We start from the raw sequence: 23,368 nt of genomic DNA, 5'->3' as shown, positions 1-23,368 counted from the left end.
TATCATGTAGTTTAAAATTTCTAAAATCTGCTTTTTTTCCATAATACGTCATCAAACTTCATAAGTACGGTATCATTTTAAAGAATTTGCCCCTTACTTTCGGTGATAAATAAACAAACATTTCACAATGTGACTGTTTTTTTGTTTTTTTTGAAAAAACACTTTCATAAAATCAGATGCATTCGTTCCCTGCTCAGACGGTCAGGTTTTATGGCTTTTTTTCTTCCAAAACAATCATGTTGCTTACAACACATAAGGCGTTAAAGTTAAAAAAACAGGAATGCTCTCCACGTTTTAAAACCAATGTGCTTTTTTTTTTATATAAACAAGCGTGTGTATAACAGCTGAACTTAATTCACCTTTGTTGATCTAACTACGAAAGATTATGCATTTCTAAGGCATTATCTCACACTGAAAAAAACAAACAAAAAAACGAACGTTTTTTTTTAAAGTAATGGGCAGTTAACGTATCTGGCAAAAACCAGGAAAGTTTCCCGCAAAAAGTTATTGAACATTCTGAAATTAACCTGGAGTTTTTCTGAAAAAATAAGAAACTTTCCCAATTAAAACCAATCATGTTTCTGGAATGACTCTGGATCCTTCAGTGAAAGCTTGGCACCTTCTTGATTTACAAGTAGAGCTCTAAAGCAAATATGGCCGAAACTAAGACATTATAGCGAGCAAGTCTTTAAAAGCTAAAATATCTGGTGACTACATTTTTCCCTTGAAAGGGGTTCAGTCAATACGGAGGGGCAGTATCTAAGCTAAAGGAGAAATAACCGAATACAGATGCCTAATATATTTTTAACTGATAGTTAAAAATCTTTTACACTACAATTTAGAACCGGCATTCTTGAAACTTGCTGCAATTCAGGAACCTTTTTCGCAAAAAAAAAACTTTTTTTTTCACAGGAAACTGGTGAACGTCATGGAAGTAATCAATGACTTTTCGGATTTTTTTAATGTGCAATTTGTTCATTAAACTATGATCTTTCGGCAATTTTATACCTAGGGAAAATGTCAGTGTTTTTATTTCGTATTTTTACAATATGACTATAAATTTCGAATCCGATTTTTGTCGCATGTGTCACATAAAATATTGAAATGCTATTACAGATACTTTCTACACTAAAAAAACTTCGAAACGGTATTGGACATTTCCGGGGAAAGTTTCAGGATTTCCAAAGTTTTCACCTATTTCCCCGTAAAAACAAATACCTTCGCAAAAAAATTTCCTAAATCGGTACAAGTTGCACGCATGCAGGCTTTTCACTGTTGTGTAAAATACATTTAGCAACCAGTTTAAAGATTAAATGAACGGGTTTATTAAGTGTGACGGTATTACGGCTTGTCCCAGTGGAAGCGAATAAGTCAATGCAATGTAGGAATTGCAGGCAAGAGATATGCTTGGTTCGTTCTTGGATAGCTTTGACCGTGGTGGCTCTAATTCTTCCGGAGCTTTCTTGGTAAAAAAGGAAGGTTCTCGAAATATGACTGGCTATATAAGGTGATGATAAGATTGAAATGATGTTGAAACTGATATTTATATAAAAACATTTAATTAATAAGAAACACTTGCGAAATACAAACTTTGCGATAGTTAAGAGACAACTCGAAAATCCTATGCAGCGATATGCGTGCGAACATTCTTATTCAATTATCAACAACTGAGTGTTGCCACTCAAATACAACTTTGATAAATATTAAAAATTAGGTGTATCGGCCTAGGTTCGATTGCGGTCTGTCCAGATTGACTAAGTTCCCAGTGGAAACGAATATATTAATGGATAGCTACAGCTTTGCAAGGCAGGAATTGCAGGCAAGTGATACGTCTGGTTCGTTCCTGGATAGCTTTCGCAGTGGTTGATCTAACTTTTCTGGAGCTTTCTTGGTAAATCAGGAAGGTTCTCGAAATATGACAGGCTATAACAGAGGAGATGTCACGTTTCTTCAGAAAGTTTCCAGATTAATTCCAGAAAGGTTACTGACTTTTAGTGGAAAACGTTCCTGGTTTTTCCAAGATGTGTTACTAGCAGAAATTGGACACATCAGCTGCCTATTATTTTCCAGGAACGTTTCTGAATCGTTTTTACAGTGCAGGATATGTAGAAAAATATTTTACTGCATATTTTAATATTGTTCGGAACTATCTAGAAATTTATGGCAGGGGATAATGCGCATCATAATGACTAATGTTTTTCATAACACCTAAAAGATGGTTTTAATTTAGGATAAAAATCATATTTCAAATCATCATGGCCACCACATGGAGGACGCTAAAGGCTACATGAGTAATGGGATCGGGCAGAGAAGGGGTCCGTGGTGGAAAAAAAAGAGCTCAAATTTCTTTTTCGTTTACAGATAGGTTAAGCTAAAAATAACTAGAAAGAGGCCTTAGGCATGTTTTAGCAAAGAGACCCTGTGATGAATGTGGGGGTCAAAGTCCCTTTTTGGAATTACAACACCTTTAGTCTAGTTTTGGTCTTTAATGTTTCCATGCTTTTCATCTTTTATATTGTGCTAAAACACCAGAACTTCTCCAGAACACCTATTATTAACTTCAGGTAATCAAATATCAGTGAAATGTATCTGACTTTTTGATGCAGCGTTCTAGATCAATGTAATAAAAATAATATACTAAAAATACATCAGTCTGTTATTCACCAGTGAAAATTGCTTAACGACTCATGAGTCTGTAATTCACCAGTGAAAACTGCTTAACAACTCTTCAGTCTGTAATTCACCAGACAAAATTGTTTAAGAACTCTTTCACTGCATATTAATATCGATCCTTAGAGTGATTTAATGGTTCACACATAAATAAACAGTTTACTAGATCGTCACGCCTCTACTACTAAAACATCAACGTGTACAAGATATTTTAGTTTTTTTTTTGTTTTGGGTTGATTGTAAAAATAGATTCTGTTTTAAATAATGTTCTAATAACGCGTAATATTACTGACATCTTTATCGAAATCTATTTTTGAAATCTTCAATGTACCACTGGGCTGTGATTGTTCACAGAAAAATCTTTCGTACTGAAATGTTTCTACTGTATTCCTTGGACTGTTATTTTCTATCACATTGTCAAACATTATATTAAGAGCTTTTGAATAAGTTTACTTGGACATGAACTCACGTAATGTCGAGACAAAGAAACTCTAACATTTGAATTGACCAAAATTTTAAGTCTCAAACTGTTTTTCATGTTCTTATTACTTTCAAATTATAATTACTACTCTATTCTTTTTGTCACAAAAAATTGCAAATAACTTAGAAGTAGAATTTAGCAATGCAGAAAAGATTATTTTTCCACGTTTGGTGTTTACGATTAACGAAATAATAAAAGTTTGTTCAAAATTAAGTATGTTCTTCTTTTTAATACAAAATCTCAGTCCTCACTATCGTTTCAGAAGACTAAAATATGCTTCACTCAGAAATTTAAGCTCCAATTATCTTTGCAAGTCATGATACACACTTTTATCTGTGACAAAAAAAAAACATTGCCAGAAAAGCTGGATTGAAGGGATTTGTTTTCACGTTTAATGATCGCAACTTGCGAAGCGATAGAATTTTGCATTAAAATAAGTGATTTTGCCTCTGAATTCACAGCCTTAGTTTTCTCAATATTGTTTTAGGAGTAGAGATATACGACTAGTATGCATTAAAATGAAATATATTTCTCTTCTTTAGTAACAAAAAAAAAATATTTTATCATACTGCGATGAAATAAATGTCTAAATGTCTCACATCTACCAGGAATTGAAAATGTGTCGTCACTTCTAAAGACATTTCTAACTAATATTGCTTCAACTATTGGAATCTCTGAATAAAGAACTGCTTGCATTAAAGCGTAACAAGTCAAAACAATACGCGTAAGAGTGATTAAATAATGGTCAACAAAGTTAAAAAAAATATACGTTTTACTTTATTGAAATTTAAGATTGTATTTTATAATGACAACTTAATTATAAATGTGTTGTCAGATGAAATGAATAAATAAACACAACATGAATTTCTTTCTGACAAATTAAACTTTTAGCAATCAAATACTTACAGCGCTGGTTTTCAAAACTTTTCCCGAGCTTTAATAGCTCAATACTGCTTTTATTCAAAAGTTATTACTATGCCAGTTTTTCAATCTATCTTCTCAGACTTTTACAACCATTTTACTATCATTAAGTCGTAATATTTTTAATCTAATATTACGCTACATCAATTACGAAATTTACGCAAGAAATAATTTTAAAAGAGAAAATTATTTATTTTAAAGCAAATAAAATGAAATAAAAATATGGTCTAAATGAGTTAATTTAAATAACTTTGGTACAGAAAAGTTTTTTATTCAGATTTGATTTAAAATAAAATCATGCTAAAATTACCGTAATTAAGCGGAAAACAAGTTAAAATATATGCCAAAAAATATGCAGAACAAATGAAATCGAAAAATATATATTTTAAACGACATAATAAAAGCATCTAAATATTTTTTAAACATACGCAAAAGATAATTACACATCCAAGAAAAAAAAAAACTTCTATTCCAAAAGAGTTTTCTAAAAAGAAAACCCAAAAGGAGAAAACCCCAGATAAACACGAAAAAAAGCAGCCGATGATATTTCTTTCCAGAAACGCTATTTTTTCCGACATAATTTATCTTTTATCATAAAAACTTTTTATTATTTTTTATGGATCATGTGTTCCGATATCTACCAATTAAGAAAGAAAATAGACTGAAAAACGCGTAAGAGCGATATTGGGAGAACAACAGGTAATTTTCATTGCTCAAAAAACTTTACTGAAGTTTGGTTTTTTAAGAAGGAAAAAAAAGCTACTTTCAGGTTCACAACCAAAAACCTGATTGAAAACGTTCGAAAAAGAATTCAACCAAATGAAAGCATGAGGATTTAATGTATCTCTACTAGTTTTTACAGAGTCTATAATTTGTTTGCTGATGAATAAAACATAAATTCAGTTCAGAATACAAATTTCTAGACTATCCCAAAAATTTGTAAATAATCTATTTAAAATCAAGAAAAGTAAAAAGAATATGAAAAAGGGTTTAAAAGAAACACCAAAACTCAGTTTTTTATGCAAATAATATTATTGAAGGATTCAAAAATGTAAGGTGATATTTCGTGACGCTTTTGCAATGAATGCGTTTTTACTTATTTGTTTTCGCTGAGGCTTAGAGACATCCGCTGAAGCATTTATGCAAGAAAAGGTTTACTCTTTACTTGAAGATCTACTAAGATTACAAATTGATTTATTTCGGAAGTACTTTCTTGTTTTGCAGTCTTGTTCCTTTCACGCAGATATAACATTTAAAACGCACGCATCGTTAACATTCACTCTGATTTTTCTTTTTCTTTTTTTTTTGCAGTTTTTCTTAAAGAAGACCGTTGCAAAAAAACGTTCCTTCGGGATTGATCTCTAAACTGTGCAATATTTTATATACATTTCACTGTAAGATAGATCTTAAAAATAAACACAGTCAACCTAACCAAAATTCTCTTTTCAGCGTTTTTTTTTTTTTTTGTTTCAGTCAAGATTTGTACTCTATTTTAGCACAGTACAGCGACTTAGAAATATATTTTCCACAATTGATTACAAAATCTGCGTCAATCAAATTCAAATCAAGCATATTTTGAACAAAATACTGAAGAAAATTTTGGTTCGCTTTCTTAAGTTCAAGTTCAACAATACTTAAACGTACTGAAATTAAATGTTTTGGGAAAGAAACGCACATTACACCCAACAAAAAAGTAAAAGTGGGATTATTTATATAGCACACACCGGCAGCGTAAAACATGAATACATGAGCACAATTTGTAGCAAATAACGAATTCAAAAGTAGTGTTCGTCAAACATTTTACCACTTTTTCTACAATCTACACTAAAAAAAAAATGTTTTTGTCGGGTTCTCCAAAGATCAGCCGCCATGAAAAGTGAAAACGATTCTTTTACACAAAAATATATCACATGAACCCCCTTGTAAATCAGCAATTTGCTTTTTATCTACTATTGCACTGATGAAATTTGATGAAAATATTTGTAAAGCCCTGCGCAAAAAAGATTAACTTTCTTGTACTAAAGGAAAAAACTAAAACATTTTAAAGAAGGCAAAGGTAAAATTAAGGGGATTAACTAGTTAAACAAAACCTAACTATTGTACTTAAAACATGATTTAAGGAAAATATTTGAAAAAAAAAAAAAACATGCAAAAAGGATTGGTTTTCTTGCACTCAAGAACAAATTTTTAAAAATTACTGGAGGGTAAGATAAAAAAAAAAAGTTTTCATTGGTCCAAAAATTAAAGCCGTTGTTCATCAGCGAAGAGTTTAAAATAAAGTGTCATAAGCAAAAAAAAAAAGAACAAGTTGGTCTTCTTCAAAACGGTACGCGGTGGACTACGTTATTTTATGAATCAAGAACTTATTATTTATATATAATCTCATAATTTAATGTAAATGGCAGACAAAAGTTCAAATGTTTTCTGCAGTGTTGTTTATTTTTACTCATTGATTCAGTGTTAAATTTATAAGTACTGTATAACCACTTAAATTGGTTTTTTATTTACTTTTCAATTTTTGCCAACTTTTTTTTATATATGCCAATAACAGTCATGAATTTAATATTTTTCAAGAAGTTTAACAGTAAAAATACAAAATAAAACATTATTAAAGAGTAACATATATTTACATAACCAGCTTTATTATTGACGATATAATTTATTATTAGTCTGTTTTTTTTCTTTTTCCATAGTTCTTACCTTGAATTGAACAGCAAGTATACGGTCTGGTGGGGGAAAGTGGTCAATGGGGTAAAGTGGTCATTCGTCAAATAAATAGCTATAGCTTGGAAACAAATATTCGAATGAATGTGAAAATTTTATTATAGAGTAGGGCATTTAGAAACTCTACATTTTGAATACAAAATTTTACAACTGGCAAAACTTTATTTGGTAAAAAAAAAATATTTTGTGTGAATATGAAAAGTTTTAAAATCTAAACACCTCTTTTAACTTCTTTGGGAAATTTTGTTTGTTAGAATTATGAACAGATTGACTGCATAGGAAGCTTCCTACATGTCTGAAGAACACGTAGTCATTAGCAGTTAGCTGAATCTATTTTAGATAATTTTTTAGAACAGATTAAGTAAGATGGGGTAAAGTGGTCATAATATTTGGCTTATGCAAATATTGTTCTTCTAATGTCACTTAATCGTTAAGTATAAGGCAGATATAAATTAAATATTAATGTCACTTAATATGTATTGTTTTTGCAGTAAACGGGGTTAAATAAACGAGTATATGCGTATATATACGCATATACTCGGGAAGGCACGTATATAGACGCATTTTCGTCAACGCACCAATAAATACGTAATGGGTATCTGCAAGTACTTTTAACCTATACAGATATATATTCGGCTATACACGCATATACTCGTGTATATATATATATAAACACTTATATACTCAGGCAGACACGTATATATGCGTACGTACTACTCGAGCAGACGCTTACAAGCATATGGTAGACACGTATATAAGCGTACGTACTCGGTAGACACTTACATATAAGCATATGGTTTACAAGTATACAGGGTGAATTTAAACTTTTGAGGAAATTATTAAAAGGTGTTAGAGGGGAGGAAAAGGAACAAGAATCATAAGAAACATATGGTCACAAACACAATGCTGACGCGCTCCATGCACGCAAAGCCAGAAACTGAGGGATGCAAAACAAGCCACAAATATATATATATATATATATATATATATATATATATATATATATATATATATATATATATATATATATATATATATATATATATATATATATATATATATATATATATATATATATATATATATGTGTGTGTGTGTGTGAGTAAACACGTACAAACACACTGGATGTATCTACGAATTAACTCGTGTGTACTTGTGTATGTGTGTATGTACACTTATATATGCGTGTATACGTATGCTGTACACGTATATACTCGGGTATGCACGTATATACGCGAGATATAAGTGCATGCACGCATATGGTGTTCGTTTACACGCGTATATACCCGTACATACACGTGACACGTATATACACGTGAAACGTATATGCTCGTGTAGGTAATCACGTATACATGCTTATATGCTCGTGTATGCACGTATATGCTTGAGTAAACACGTGCATGCATGTATCTGATGCATACATGTATCTACTCACGTATGAACGTGTTTACTAATGTTTACACGACACGTATATACTCGTGTATACACACATATGCTTGTGTATATATTTGTAACTATAAAAATAACCGAAATATAAGAATTATACCGATATATAAAGAATTTATTGTATTTATTATTCGCCTCTAAGTTGAAAACCTACGATTTTATGACCACTTTACCCCAGCAGACCCTATTAGTTTGAAAAAATGCATAAAGGCGTAAAATCTACTCATTCAATAGGCTATTTATTATTGTCAGAGATATGCCATATGGAATAAATTTGGTAGAAATCTTTCCCTATGATTTCAAGAGAATCACTATGAGGTATCTTAAAAGTAAGTATGTTGCATCTGAAACATAAAAGATTTCGAGAATACAAGAGAAAGTAATTTCTTTTTCTCAGAGAACTGATAAACTTTTATTTTTATCGGTTGCGACAAGGCAAATGCCTTGCTCTACGTTATTTTATGAGGGAAAAATCGCCCACAGAAGCTTCTTGCCTTCAGTTGGAAGCCTTTTATGATGGCTCTAAAAGTTTTGTACATATGTCAAAGTACGAAAATGTACACAAAAAAATGAGTTTGGTAAATTTTAGAAGACTTGCTTTTTCCATTCGAAAAACAATTCTTTGAAACACACTCAACTTTTGTCTGAGCTACGTCAAAACAACAGTGTAATGATTGTGAAAAACATCTGAGGGGGGGGGGGAAGTACTTCATTCAAAGAAGGGGAAAAGAATTGCGTTGAGTATTTTGTTTTTCTCCCCAGGAAGAAAATATTTGAAAACTAGATTTGGAGTAAGCAATATTGTATAGGCAGTGTTGCCAGATTGAGGGAAATTTCCCCATTTGGGGGAAATCTGGTGCTCTCTGGGGAAATTTTGGGGAAATGGGTTTTGAGGGGAATTCTTTGGGGATTTTTTTTTTCCTTGGAAAAAACCTGGGGAAAAAATATTTTTTTTTTCGTATTTAAATTCACGTCAAGAAGTAGTGGGAACATTGTATCAAACAGCGTTGGGTTAGCTTTGCTCAACTTTATGGAATTTGCATTTCGCATTATGTGGAGTATTATGCTATGGAATTCGCATTAATGTTCTGCGTGAGTAACTAGTTGATACGTGAAACAGGTAAAAATAAGTGTGATGAAGAGTGTTCTTGGATACATATATACAAAAATCATAGTTTAAATGTACATACAGAAGCAGAGTAGTAAATGCGAGTAGAAAAAAAGTATTTGGTTATTTCTTATCTCTCGGTCAGGCGCTTGTATTTATGACTAGTGCACTCGCACGGCTTTGCTCGTAGTAGAAAATTAAAAGGTCTTTTGGTCCCCCTGTATATTTACAAAAAATGCATGATAAATTTCTCGCCAGTTGGCTTGCGAACGTTACGGTTCCACGTTATGAAAACTTTGTAATTTACTCGTCCATCTTATGATAATTTTGCTCGGGAAAATGTTCTTAAAATTGGAATAGAAAAAAAACAAAATCAAATTTTCACTTAAAGGTGCACACCCCCATGCTACAATCTAATTCTTTGCCAAATTTCAGGAAAATCAGCCGAACATCTTGTCGCTATATGCGCGTTAGAGATCCTGACAGACAGAAAGAGATCCGGACAGAAAAATATCCAGACAGAGAGACTTTCAGCTTTATTATTAGTAAAGATAAAGAAAGATAAATATAAAGAAGACAAAAAAAAAAAAAAAGTGAAAATGTGAAGAAAAAAAAAGTTGGGGGGGAGCCACATTTTATAAGAAAATTTGGCTATTTGGGGAAAAAAAAATTCAAGAGACAAAAATATTAGAGGAAGTCGATTCATTTTATGAAAATATTAGTGGAAAAATAATTTTTGCATTTGGGGAATTTTGGTAGAAAACGTCGCATTTTGGGGTAAGTTGGGAGAGAAATCTGGATTTGACCATCTGGCAACACTGTGTATTGGAATAATATATTTTTGAGGAAACGTCTTAACATTATTCCTCGAGTAATTAACTACACTGATGGGGTGGGGTGTGTAACATATTAAAAATGGAGCCCCGAAACGAAGTTTAACATCATGATTATTATATGTTTTGATTTCAATTTTGTCGGCAAAACATTTTGCAATAGATAGTAGCTTTGAAATTTTATCCACTTAAGGTATATTTATTTTGTAATAGTTTAAAGCATTTTCCAGTAAAAATGCTTAAAAAAAAAGGCCAAATTGATATTGTTTATAAAAACAACCACTCAAAAGTCCTAGATAAATAAAAGCAATATTTACATTGACTGTTTTAATGCGATTGAATGCTATCTGTTGATGTTTGCATTCGGATGTTTTCGTAATAGAACTCTTCTATGGAGATCCATTTCATTTTATCTGAGCCATGCGGGTTCAATTTACTTTGATCTCTGTTGTTTACTAGTACGGAAAGAGAACACTATTCTCAGAACACGTTTGGGATTTGAAATATTTATGAACAGTTTCTCTTGCATGGTAAGCGAAACGTTTTATTTGCTTTTTGCTTAGTTTTAAAAACGTTCTCCAATTATTTGCTGTTTTTATTTCAAAAACAATATTAGGAACACAGAAAACATTTGACAATAAGCTTTTATAATTCACTAACAAAATGCTTAAATCTATTACAAAACATTAGCTACAAGAAACGTGTTTATAATAAGTGTCTTTATTTGCAATGATGATTTGATAAATATTAACAAAATTTTGAACAAACTTCCGGTAGAACCAGTAAAATATTGAACCAACTCCACAATTCGGTAGAACTCGCTTGCTAAGCAGCACACAAAAGATCGCTCGTTGCACCTGTATTTATTAAATGGCGCGTAACATGCATTACATTTTTCTTAATGAGATTCATACATAACAGATGTAACAAAAATTCATGGTCAATTTGTAAAAAGGGCATTTTTACGTACAAATAACAATATAAGGGACCTTAAATTAATTACTACAACACGTTTCTGAGAAAAAGTTAGAATATTTGCAAAAAAAAAAAAAAAAAAAAAAAGAACGAAATAAAGTAAGAACCACTGAAAAAAGACTTATACATTTCCATATTAAAATTAAATGTATCTATCACAGACTTCAATTGGAGTGCACCCTGCAAGTACATTGTTCACATTAAACACAATAGATTTTAGTTTTTTGGATGTGGTCATCAGTTGAATGTAGCCTTTAGTTGCAGGTGGCCTTCCAAAACAATGAACACGATTTCTTGAGATATGAAAAGCAATTTGTAAAAAATAAGATAATTTGCAACAAATGACAATGCGACAATTTGCAACAAATGAAAAAACAGCAAATTCAATCACTCAAGAAATAAAACGAACTATCGGCAGGTGCTCTTTAAAGAAAACATTTGGAAATTCAGCTAGTGAAGATCTAAATTATCTCAGTTAAACTGCGCACTCGAAAATTTAAAGTTTAAAATAACTGGAATGACTCAGGATTCCGCGCAAGTTCTCCCGGGCTAATGACAACACTCTGTCACATTGTTTTGGGATGGGTGATGAAGTCAAAGGATCTGCATTCAATACATATCCCATCGAAAAAAAACTGAAGTCAGCAAATACATAGATTTTTCAATGTCAGGGGGAAATAACCTCCTTCAGACCCTCTTAATGACGGGCCTGGTTATAGACAACGCGCATTAGGGAAATTCGTAGTAAACTATGAGAGCGTATATGCCATATTGCAGCAATTTACAATAATTGAATCACACAGACTGCCGCGTGCAGGTAGACAGCAGTATCTGCACAAATGTGTTTTCACGATTTTTGAAGAAATGTGTGTCGGATTCAATATTGAACATAGGGAACTCGACATTTTTTTTCCACTCATTTTTTTTCAACGGAAACCATATAAGCAAGCTTGTACAATAAAGCTATAACGTACAATATACGACGAAAATGCAAAAAAAATGAAAAATTTGCAGTTACTGCTTTTTACCTGCACACGATATCGGCAGTAGAAACAAATGAATGTAAGTATTAAAATTAAAACTCGGAGATAATTGGTACAAATGATAGAAAAAATTCTGATTTGTTTTGGGACAAGAGATGGTGCTAGCCCAGGTAAGAGTTTTTATACAGCATGGCATAGAAAAACTTTTCAATGAAACCATACAAACAGATTGAACTCGGTATGCGTTTTACTCGAAAGTTTCAAGAGTCCACTTACATCCCTTTGCTTCTCACTGTTTCAGTTCTAGATAGCTGTATGTGTTGCCTCTCAAAGGTTTTTCAGAAAATATAAATATTTATAGTAATTTTAAAATTTTATGAGTGTAGTTGAAGTTGAGTTGTTTTTTAGACACATGATTGCACAGCATAGAACATTTTGCTCATGAAAGTTACATAAATCGCTTAAATAAAATGTTTTTTTTCATCTAATTTTTAGGTATGTATAATTATCACGCATTTCGTCATTTTAATTTGAAAAAATATATTACAATTAGAATATAAACTTGTTAATGAAAATCGTAAATTAATAATTAGAATATAAACTCTTTTTTTTTTAAATTTGACATCTTTCTTCATCATTTAAAAATTTTAGCAGGAAAAACTTACATTTTACGCTCACTATGAAATTGCAGAAAATTCAACCACGTTTGCTTTTATATAATGCTGTACATTACACTTAAAACAAATAGATTCATTGGAATTTTAACTACATTTTTATAAGGGTAGTAGTTTCAATGCACCGAGAAGCCAAATAATGAGCTGCAAAAAAATATTTTAAAAAATTAAAATTATATTTCGCAAATTGAACTTTTTTATATTTAGTTTTTTCACTTATTACTGCAGGCTAAGATATGAGTCTTGTGCAAAATATACTAGAAGGAGAAGATTTATCTGCGAAAGGTGCGCTACAAATTTTATTTGAAATTAAGTTTCACGAGAAAATGGCGCACTGCATTTCACTGTATCTAATTTCAATAACACTAGTTTCTTAAGCGGTTTGACATGAATAAAGGTTAAATTGTTTCAAATTTCAAGTAATATATATAGTATAAGGATGAAAAAATAATGATGTCTTTTAATTATCTGAACTTTTATTTCAAATAAAGCAGGGTAAAGGGGGTAGTTAAAGGATGCACAGTAGTAAAGAGCAGGTTCGTTTTGTATTGCCAATATCAAGTTTGTAATCGATGTTTCAGATCGGAATATTGTCAGTGGATTCTCAAAACAGCAGCTGGTACACTATCAAAAGAGTTCCAAAACGTTCTTGAGAAACATTGGGCAACTAATGTGCAGTATTACTATGGCACCTACCTGATTTACCGCCGAAGACCTAAAAGCAAATGTGGCCGAAAGTAAGGTTGAATATCAAGCAAAATCCGAACAGATTATTTTGCCTACAACTCTTGCAAAGCTACAAAGATCCAAAGACTGAAGTGGACAAGGGTGATGCATTTCACTCTTGTTTGGAGCTCACGCAATCTGGAATGGCCATAAACGAACTGAAGGCGAAGTACATAATAAAGAAGCTTTTTCACACTGGGAGTTAAAAATATGTTTCAAAACAGTGAGAAACCTGCATTTATAAACTTCAGGAAACTTTTTCGTAAGTATAGTAGTTTTTCTCAAAAAACTGGTGGAAACATGTTAAATGCCGAGATGTTTCCCGGAAATAATGTGAAACGTTTCAGAATATTAGTACAATGTGTCAAGAACAACCTCACCACATTTTTTTTTCTGAACATAAGTTTTCATTTACGGTATGATTTATTATGTTAATGCTTCTCAGTCATCAATAATGAATTTTCTTTGCATTTAAGTTTTGGAAGGCTTTCTTTCTTAAGGACCGGACACAGCTATAGTTTATCAGATCGCAGTTTCATCGGTTAATTACTCATTCATTAACTTTTTCTCTATAATATAGGTATATTTTTGAAAGAATTAATATATGTAAGTTTCTTTTAAGCTAATGTGCCTGTAACTAGTGAATTAAAAGTAATTATTTTGGCTATGGGCACACATGGCCTTAATTATTTTTTGGGTCATTCGTACTCATTATTATTAACGATTGATGATAAAACAGAAAAGTTGCGCCATCAAAACTTTTTTTTTTTTTGGGGGGGGGGATCTCTTTCCAGAATTTTTATTTTACTTTAGAACATAAAACTTTTTATTTTTTGAAAGAAAAAATATTTCACTTATTCAACAAGAAATAGATGCATAAATAATTATTTTTCCACGTACTATTTCCAAAATTTAATGACCGTATCTCTTTTTCAATCAAGGCAACATCAGAGACAAGATGGAGTCTGTGTCCGTTTCAAAGCTGAATCAGACGATTTGCTTTTTCTTTAATTTATTATAAATTTTCTGAAAGTAGCACAATTCTGCATGATGCATACGTGTGACTGTGACGAGAGGGAGATATATAAAAATTGAAAGTTACATGAAAAGTTTTTCCCTCTCCATTATTTAATGTTTGTAATAATTCTGACCACTATGCTCTAGTCTTTCATTGATTCATTTGCACATTGACAGTCGTTTAGAACTAGTTTTGAAGTTTGCGAATAACATATTTTTAATCCCTCCAATCGACAGTTACTATATTTTCTTCATAAACCAGCTTAAGTCAATGTAGAATTTTTTATTTCTCTTAACTATCATCTTCTCTGCCATTTTTAAACTGATTTATTTAATTTATCACTAGATGATTTTTATTAAAACTTTCAGTGATCTTGGTTTTCGCTGATGGAAGCAGAACAGTCTCTTATTAAGGTGTTTTAATTATTTTTCGTAAATCATTTTTACTTTCTTCTATATCTGATATGCATAGAAGGATATTTGATTCGTTAAATTCTCGAGTTCTGATTCTCGATGTGTGCTGAATAACTGAATCCATTTTTGAGGATTTCCTAAAATAAAAAAAAAATCTGTTACAGGGCATTTGTATGTGATCCATCTTTTTTGGCTATGCGACTTCAATTTTGGAAAACTTCCAGGTGAGTGCCCCGATGTAACGCCCGAATAACACCCTCTTTATCATCAAGAGCCACCTAAAATTGCGTTTCTAGAACTGAAATTTTGAAAAATTCAAAGAAGAGAACCCCTAATTCCTCCTCTCTCCTTAACAAAATCAAAGACATTCCTTGAATTGCGTTTTTGTTGTATCAATTTCGAAAAACTGTCGGGAGAATGGCACCGAAATTCGCCTTGCACTAACATTATCAAGATCTATCAAAACTGAGTTTTCAAAGCTACAAGTTCAAAAATTTAAGTAAAGTGCCCCTCTCCCTTCCTCCACTCTCGTCAACATTATTAAAGACCGTCTGAAATTTATTTTCAGGGCTTCAATTTCGAGAAAACTTTTCATAACATCACAAAGGACGGCTACAATTGCAGTTTTAGAGGATCAATTTTCAGAAAACTGCCTTTCATCTAACCATAGATAGCCTAAAATAACGTTTTTAAGACTTTAATCGCGAAAGTTTTCCAGGAGCGAGCCTTCGAATATCTTTTTTCCCTAACATTACAAGAGATAGTCTAAAACTGCGTTTTTAGAACTACAATTTTAAAAACTTATCGAAGAGAACCCCCGAATCCGTTTCATCTGCCTAACGCAACGGTAGCCTATCTACAATTGCGTTTTTGATGTTCCAATATTGAAAAAAATACCAGGAAGGGGCCACCGAAACTTTTATCCCGCTAACATCACCCGAGATTGTATAAAACTGTGGTTTTAAAATTACAATTTCGAAAATTTTCCGAGACACCCGAAAAAAAAAAAAACAGCCGGAACCCTTAGCTAAGTGACTATTTTATTTGCGTTTCAAGATTCCTATTGTATGCATCTACTGATAACTCCATCCCAAACCAGGAAGTTGAATCCACTCTCCCTGATATTTTTCATACGTTTGAAAAAAAAAATAATAATAAGGTATAGCAAAACTCAGGGGTCTCCAAAACTTGTTTACTCAAGGTCCATATCGTAAATTTTGGGAAGGCGAGGCGGAACAGTCCAAAAATACTTCAGTTTAAATGGCATTTGTTAGCGCTACATTCCACCCCCCGTGAATTTAATTGGAAATTAAACACTCTAAAAACTGTTATGTTTAACCCGATTCGAAAGCGAGATCATTTTTTTAGGGGGGGGGGATTCGCCATTGAGCTTGGGGGGGGGGAATGGGCACCCCTGATTTTGATGCTACAGTGGAGCCTCTTCGTAAGTGCAAAAAGCTCACCTCACAACAAGAAACTCGTAAGAGAACAGCACGTCAACCTTTCTTTTTGTGTTATTAAACAGAAAACCCAACGTAAAATAAGCACACATTCTCAAATATACAGCATACGTGAAAATACGTCCTGTATTTCCTTGAGTATTTGTGCTTTATTTGCGTTTTTTTTTTTTTTTTTTTTCAATTTAATTACACAACAAGAAAGGTTGACGTGCTACTGTATTTTCTTATTTCCTTAAGAATTTGTGCTTTATTTACGTTGGTTTTTCAATTTAGTTACCGTTCGAGTTAAAGCTTGACCACGAAGAGAAGGCGGCTGCCCTTGAAGCAAACACATCATTTGCATAATTTGCAATAGGTTGATTCTTATTTTTTTGTATCAGTGAGAACGGCTCTCACTTTTTGGGGTTTTCTGGTTGATTTTACCTATTATAAACAATACAAATTGAGGTTTTTTCTTCAAGGTCATCCGCCTTCTCTTCGCGGTCAAGCAATAGTTGCTCCATGAGCTGGAACGGCAACATTTTTATCCAAAAGAGAAGAAAAGCCCATTAAGCACATACCCATAAATAGTTTTATTTCCTACATCTTTCTTCAAAGTTATCTCAAATTAGATGTATTTAGTATGTATTTATAAAGAAAAGAAGCTTCCATAACTTGTGAAGTGACAAATTTGGGAAAGTTTCGTTTTAAAAAATGGTTTTCTCAAGAAATTTGACACAAGCAAGCAAAATAACTGAACACTTATAATGATTCAGTGTTTACCGTTTGTTGAGTAATACAAGTCTCTCCAAAGACAAAATTCATATTTTTCTACTGTCTACAAAAAACATTTTCATACATATTGCATAGATTAACTGATTATACTTTTATTAGGGTAATAAAATATCCATGTATTCTAAAAAGAGAAGGTTTTCCTCTAGTCGGTTCTTTCGACATATTAAATTAGAATATTTATGGAAAAACTGCTCTTTCTAAGTGTTAACCAAATGGGAAAAAAAGGCCATTTTTATAGAAAAAGCAATATATGTTTACGAAGTATTTCTGTTTTTATTTTTTAATGTTGGTTTTTATTTGATTTTAAGGTAAAAGAAAAAAAATAATTAATTCAGCACTTGCCTATTTCATCATTATTTACAGCAGTAGCATCACTACTAGGGAGGATGGAGGTTTGCGAGAGGGGCAGTCCGCTCCGGGTGTCACCCGGGGATGACACCCAAAGTGGAATTGCAATTTTTTGAAAAATATGATGCTAAAATGCATTTTTAAGACTACACATTTGAAAATTGTAGAGGGAAATCCCCGGACTCACTTTTTTTCCCGCCCAACCCCATAGAGTGAACATTATACTCAGGATTAGGTTCATATTGTCAACACTTAATGACTTCTCTTATACCAAAAAACTGACGACCTTATTAGCATTCCTTTTTTCTTTCCCTATGTTTGAGATACGTTTGAAATAATGATGAGCCATCAATTTCCTACAACCCTCCACTTTTGTGACCTCTCGACGGCTTGCAAATTTGCGTCTTAGGCAAGTTATGTAAAAAGTGTTCATAGTTTTTTTTCTTTGTCTTTTGTACGTCAGCCCACTAAAGTTTCGTTACAACGCAAATGTAGTATTTGCTTCTGAAAATTGTATGACTTTTATGGTTACATAAAAGATGAAAAAAAAAAAAAAAAAACCTCACAAATTACCGCCTCGGGTGTCACCCATGCTAGGTACGCCACTGCGTACATATTTTAAAAAAAAAATAAATTCCAAACTAATTTATAACACGCTTTTTTTTCATACTTTTTCCCCTTTTATTATTGCAGCACTGATTTCAGCTTTCTCTTAATTGTCATTGCTTCTAATTGTGTTCATTTCATACTTTTAAAATAATGTTTGGCCTTGAACATTACTTGGAGTAAAACCATCTGGTCTTGCTATGCCAGATATTCGCGCTCAACGGAAGTAATTCAAAAATACGAATTTTTGTATTCATACTTTTTCGAAAAACAGTCACAATGCAAATTATTTATTTTTTGCCAGTAGGAGTGAAAAATAAAATTAAAGGAGGCCTTACTTTTGTAGTGTTATAAGCTGTATTGTACGTTTCAAAATTCGTTTCATATGCAAGCACATTTAACATAAAAACTACTCGTTAAATTTTTTCCAAAAAATAATAATATTGCATTTTATGTTTAATTTATGTCTCTAAAAGACCAAAGAATTTATTTTAAACTCCATTTTCCAAAAGTTTTACCTCTTAAATCGGAAACTACCGCCAGGCTAAAAGCCGTAAAGCATTCTTTTTAAATTTAAAACAGCTACAAGAGGAAGTATAGATACGTTTTCATATCTCCGTACCACCGAAGGATCGTTCCCAGAAGAGCAGTCGAATAATTGAGATCCCTGTTTTCTAATACTTGTCTGACATTATCTTCTTTCTTAAAGTATCTAATTCTCTTCATGACCAAACCCTTGGAAAGCTATTATTTCCAAGTAATAAAGGTGATTGAACTTTTTTCTTTATCCCCAAGTTTACGAGCTCAAGTAAGTTTGGCGATATCATAAATCACAGTTAATTATTTCGTGCTCTGTACTTAATTAGCGTTAATGGTTCTAAAGTGCGAAAGGCACTTCTCTCCAGAAAAGTATATATATATATATATATATATATATATATATATATATATATATATATATATATATATATATATATATATATATATAATATATATATATATATATATATTATATATATATATATATATATATATATATATATATATATATATATATATATATATATATATATATATATATATATATATATATATATATATATATATATATATATATATATATATATATATATATATATATATATATATATATATATATATATATATATACTTTCTTTAAATGACGACACAGTTCTTGAGAAAACACAGGAGATTTATTTACAACTATGTACAAGAACTATCGTTAGCAACTGCTAAATTAATCATAGTAATTAGACAAATATCTGTTAGCACCGTAAACTCAACGGTCACAGACGTATTTACATCAAAATACGCAAAAACATAGTGCAAAGGCTAATACGCACAAGGGTGGAGCGAAAAAAATAAATTCTCGAATTTCGAAACGCTGGGTTTCAAAAGTTGCCTTTAAGCATTAATAGGTTTCCCTTAAAATCTTAGCCATCCAGAATAATGTCTTTAGGTTCCTAAATCGCCCCAAAAAAGTCCAAAAGTGCAAAAAATCGATCTTTATTTAACATTTTTTATGAAAGATAAAATATATGATTTTGAAATTGCTTGTAGGTGTAAATGTTAACTCTAGGTAACATTAATATCTCCTAGAAGTTTTAGTTCAGAGTAATTTCTTTAAATTTTTCGAAACCTACAAAATAAACCAAAAATCTCACGTTTTTCTTCCATTTTCACACAGTTTTACAAAACCAAAATAGGTTTTGTGCTCACAATAGAAATATTTTAATCACAGAATCTAAACTTATTTATCAGTTAGGGGGTTGTATGTACATTACAAGAAACTATTTACAGGTTAGTTTACTAAGATAATTTTAGATGAAAAAAATGGAATAAACGACAAATTTAGCTAGATTACAACAAATCAATCATAAAAATAATTACGATTTACAGAATTTGTAACATTATATTAAAAAATAAAAACAAGAAACACTCATAACTTCTTCAAGACCAGCTGGTCCGCAGAAAAGTTTGAGCGGTTCTCAGAGAATTTGCACTTCCAAGGAAACAAAATATTCTTTACTCAAAATAAATAAATAAGTATATAATAATAATAATATGTAACAATACCCTATACCACTTTGTTTACATTAGTTTTTTTTGTATGATTTTTCTCAAATGTTTATTTACTAAAGCATAATTATTTTAATAACTTATGTTTATTACTTATACTTTCATTTAAAAAATAAGTTCTTTAACGCTAAGAAAAAATTATTTATTTGTTATTAATTTTGTATATATATAAAAAAAATGTTGGTGGCAAAATGTTGTTTCACGAGTTGTTACAATCAATTCGTGAGTCAAAGTTTAGAAAAAATATTAAAAAAAACACAGGACAACGAATATTTTTTTCAAAATTTTTCCCTGTCCGCGGGTGAAAAAAAGGTCGGTTAACGATGTTCTAAGCATTTCGTTTGGTATGGACATTCCAAAAAAAAAAAAAAAAAAAAAATCCAAAGGACAATAACTTTTTTTTTTCAAATCGAAAAACATATCCATATCTAAGTACCGTTGTCATTTGTAGTTCAGAACTGTTGTATAAAACACCGTTAAAGCTATTGCATCAAAAAAAAAAAAAAAAAAAAAAAAAACGAGCTGATGTGAATTATATGACTTCCTTTTAATCCAATTTAATGTCATTTTCCCATTATTGGCAATTTTAATGTGATTCAATAGTTTACTCTCTAAATATCACCAACAGTGGCCAAATTAAAACCAGATTTAAAAAAAACCCCGCAAAACTTGTCGCCAAGTTGGTGACGAAACTTAGCGATCAAAAGACTGGCGATATGTCGCCAAGTGTCCTCCAAATTATAACACCGCTTAGTTTACATCGAAATTAACTATGATTTCCCAAAAAGGGGCAAAAGACCCCTTCAGAACTACCCGAATGCAAACAAAAGGGGAGGTGCTCAACTAGACCCCACTAGGAGTCTACGTACCAAATTTCAACTTTCTAGGACATACCGTTCTTGAGTTATGCGACATACATACGCACATATGCACTAACTTACATACAGACGTCACGAGAAAACTCGTTGTAAACAACTCGGGAATCGTCAAAATGGATATTTCGCTTGTCTATGTGTTCCTAGGCACTTATCGACGTGTGGTCAAGTCGGAAAAAAAAAAAAAAAAAAATCAACATTCATTCGGGGGTGAGCAAAATAGAAATTAAGGTCGAGTTTTGAGTGAAATCTTTTTCGCGAATACAATACTTCCGTTTTTGTATAAGGAAGTATTGTAGAAGAAAGAAAGAAATTTCCGTTCCACTTGAGAAAAGCATATCTGAAAAACATCCTATAAAATACAATTTTCTGAAATACATGTGCATATAAATTTTTGCTCTCTCCAAAAGCATATATAATAGCAGGGTAATGGTGTTAGACAGCGAGACAAATACTTATGCGAAGCATAAATGGCGAAATGCAATTTCTCAGGAAAAAGAAAACAATTACAGGAGAGAACAAAATGAAACATGATGCATATTTTACTCAATCTTTTGCTATAGAAATATTTATTTTTAGAATGCATTAAAAAGGCTCTCCCTTTGTTTACTTAACAGGAATTTTTCCAGAAAAAGTACTTTGCTAATATTTTTTACCACAACAAATTATGACATTTATATTATTAAATATTCGCGTTAAACGCGCTATTCTGTTTTCTCTTGATTTTATAAGCAATTCCACATTTTTAGTTCCCCCATGAGGTTAGAATAAAATAGAAGTGTAGTAGCGTTATTTGTAGATGATTTGTTCAGAGTTTATTTTCATTCTTCTTGTTTTTATTTTTTTTAATGACCTAAATTGTTGTGCACTCTAACTGAAAAGGTAGCTGAAAAGTAAAAAAATCAAAATACCATATTTTTAAAAACGGTAGTTTACATCGTGAGGGATTGTTTTTAATATTATGTTAAAATTTAACTATTCGTTAACAAAAATAATTTTATATTTAGCGAGTTTGAGCGCAATAGATGTTTGGTTTTACTCTTTTTACAGTATAATAAGAAAAATTAATTCAGATTGGCGTTTTTCAAATTCGTTCATTATGAACTTCAAGCTTTTTTTGTGGATAAAATGGGTTTTTTTTAAAGGTAGTTACATCGGGAGGATGGGAATTCGGTAGCGTTAAAAAAATAAAAATAAATAAATAATAATAAAAAAAACGAACAGTAGTACCAACTTACTGGTTTCAGCACTCGATGAAACAGAAGTGAAATTTCAATGATTTATAAAATATCCTACTATGGAAAAGTAATTAAATTCTAAAATTGTGGTTTAACAGGAAGTTATAATTAAAAATGATTTGGAAAGTAATCGCCATCAGTTATAATTAATTATATTAATCATCAAAGTACCGTTTCGTTTTGTTATCATACAGAATTAGTTATCATGCATGAATACTGACAGTCTCAACTATTTTTACTAACAACGACATTGATAATAAAATAAGAAAAATTCTGGTCCATTCAAATACGTAAAATCCACTGAGTGTTTAAAGTTAGATATCAACTACGTCTTTCAGCGTTTCCAACATCATTGATATTATGGGCAGAAATCAGGGATATGGTCGATTGAAGAAAATCCAAATTAAAGAGAAAAATTTCATCTTAATGATTTTGAAGAAGAATCCTTCTAAAACAGCAGTGCAGACAAGCCGCAAAATATGGAATCATCGTGAATTTAATTTGGCCGTTTCAGCATTTGGAAAAAAAAATCTGTGTGAGGGTCCATTATTTGCCGCTTTGGGTCACTATTTTTTTTTAGATGTATCCCAAGAACCAAAATGCTAAAAAAAAATCAAAGATGGATATGTGACAAGTGGACAAAAATACTATCTCTGAAGGAACTCGGGGTTCACTGTTAGGACGATACCGCTACCAGTAAGTGTGGATACCTGCCACTCTGCATATGCATAATCGCTACTAGATTACCACAGTCGGAAGAAAGAACATTTCTATTGAATTTTTGCCACTCCGGCACTTCACAATATATTTGAACTGCACTTACCTATTTTTATGCGTGGTGAGTTTCTACTTCTTGAAGTGCCGATAAAAACTAAAACATCACAATGCTTTTAAGATCGGAAGAAATCCCATGCAGAAACGTGAGTGAAAAGTAAAAACTGGTTGACAGTTACCGTCAATCTAACTGTTAAACGGGAGATCCGGTTAATTCATCA

The sequence above is a fragment of the Uloborus diversus genome, chromosome 4 (genome assembly GCF_026930045.1).
Source record: "Uloborus diversus isolate 005 chromosome 4, Udiv.v.3.1, whole genome shotgun sequence".
Taxonomy (NCBI): domain Eukaryota; kingdom Metazoa; phylum Arthropoda; class Arachnida; order Araneae; family Uloboridae; genus Uloborus; species Uloborus diversus.
This window is presented reverse-complemented; position numbering follows the sequence as displayed.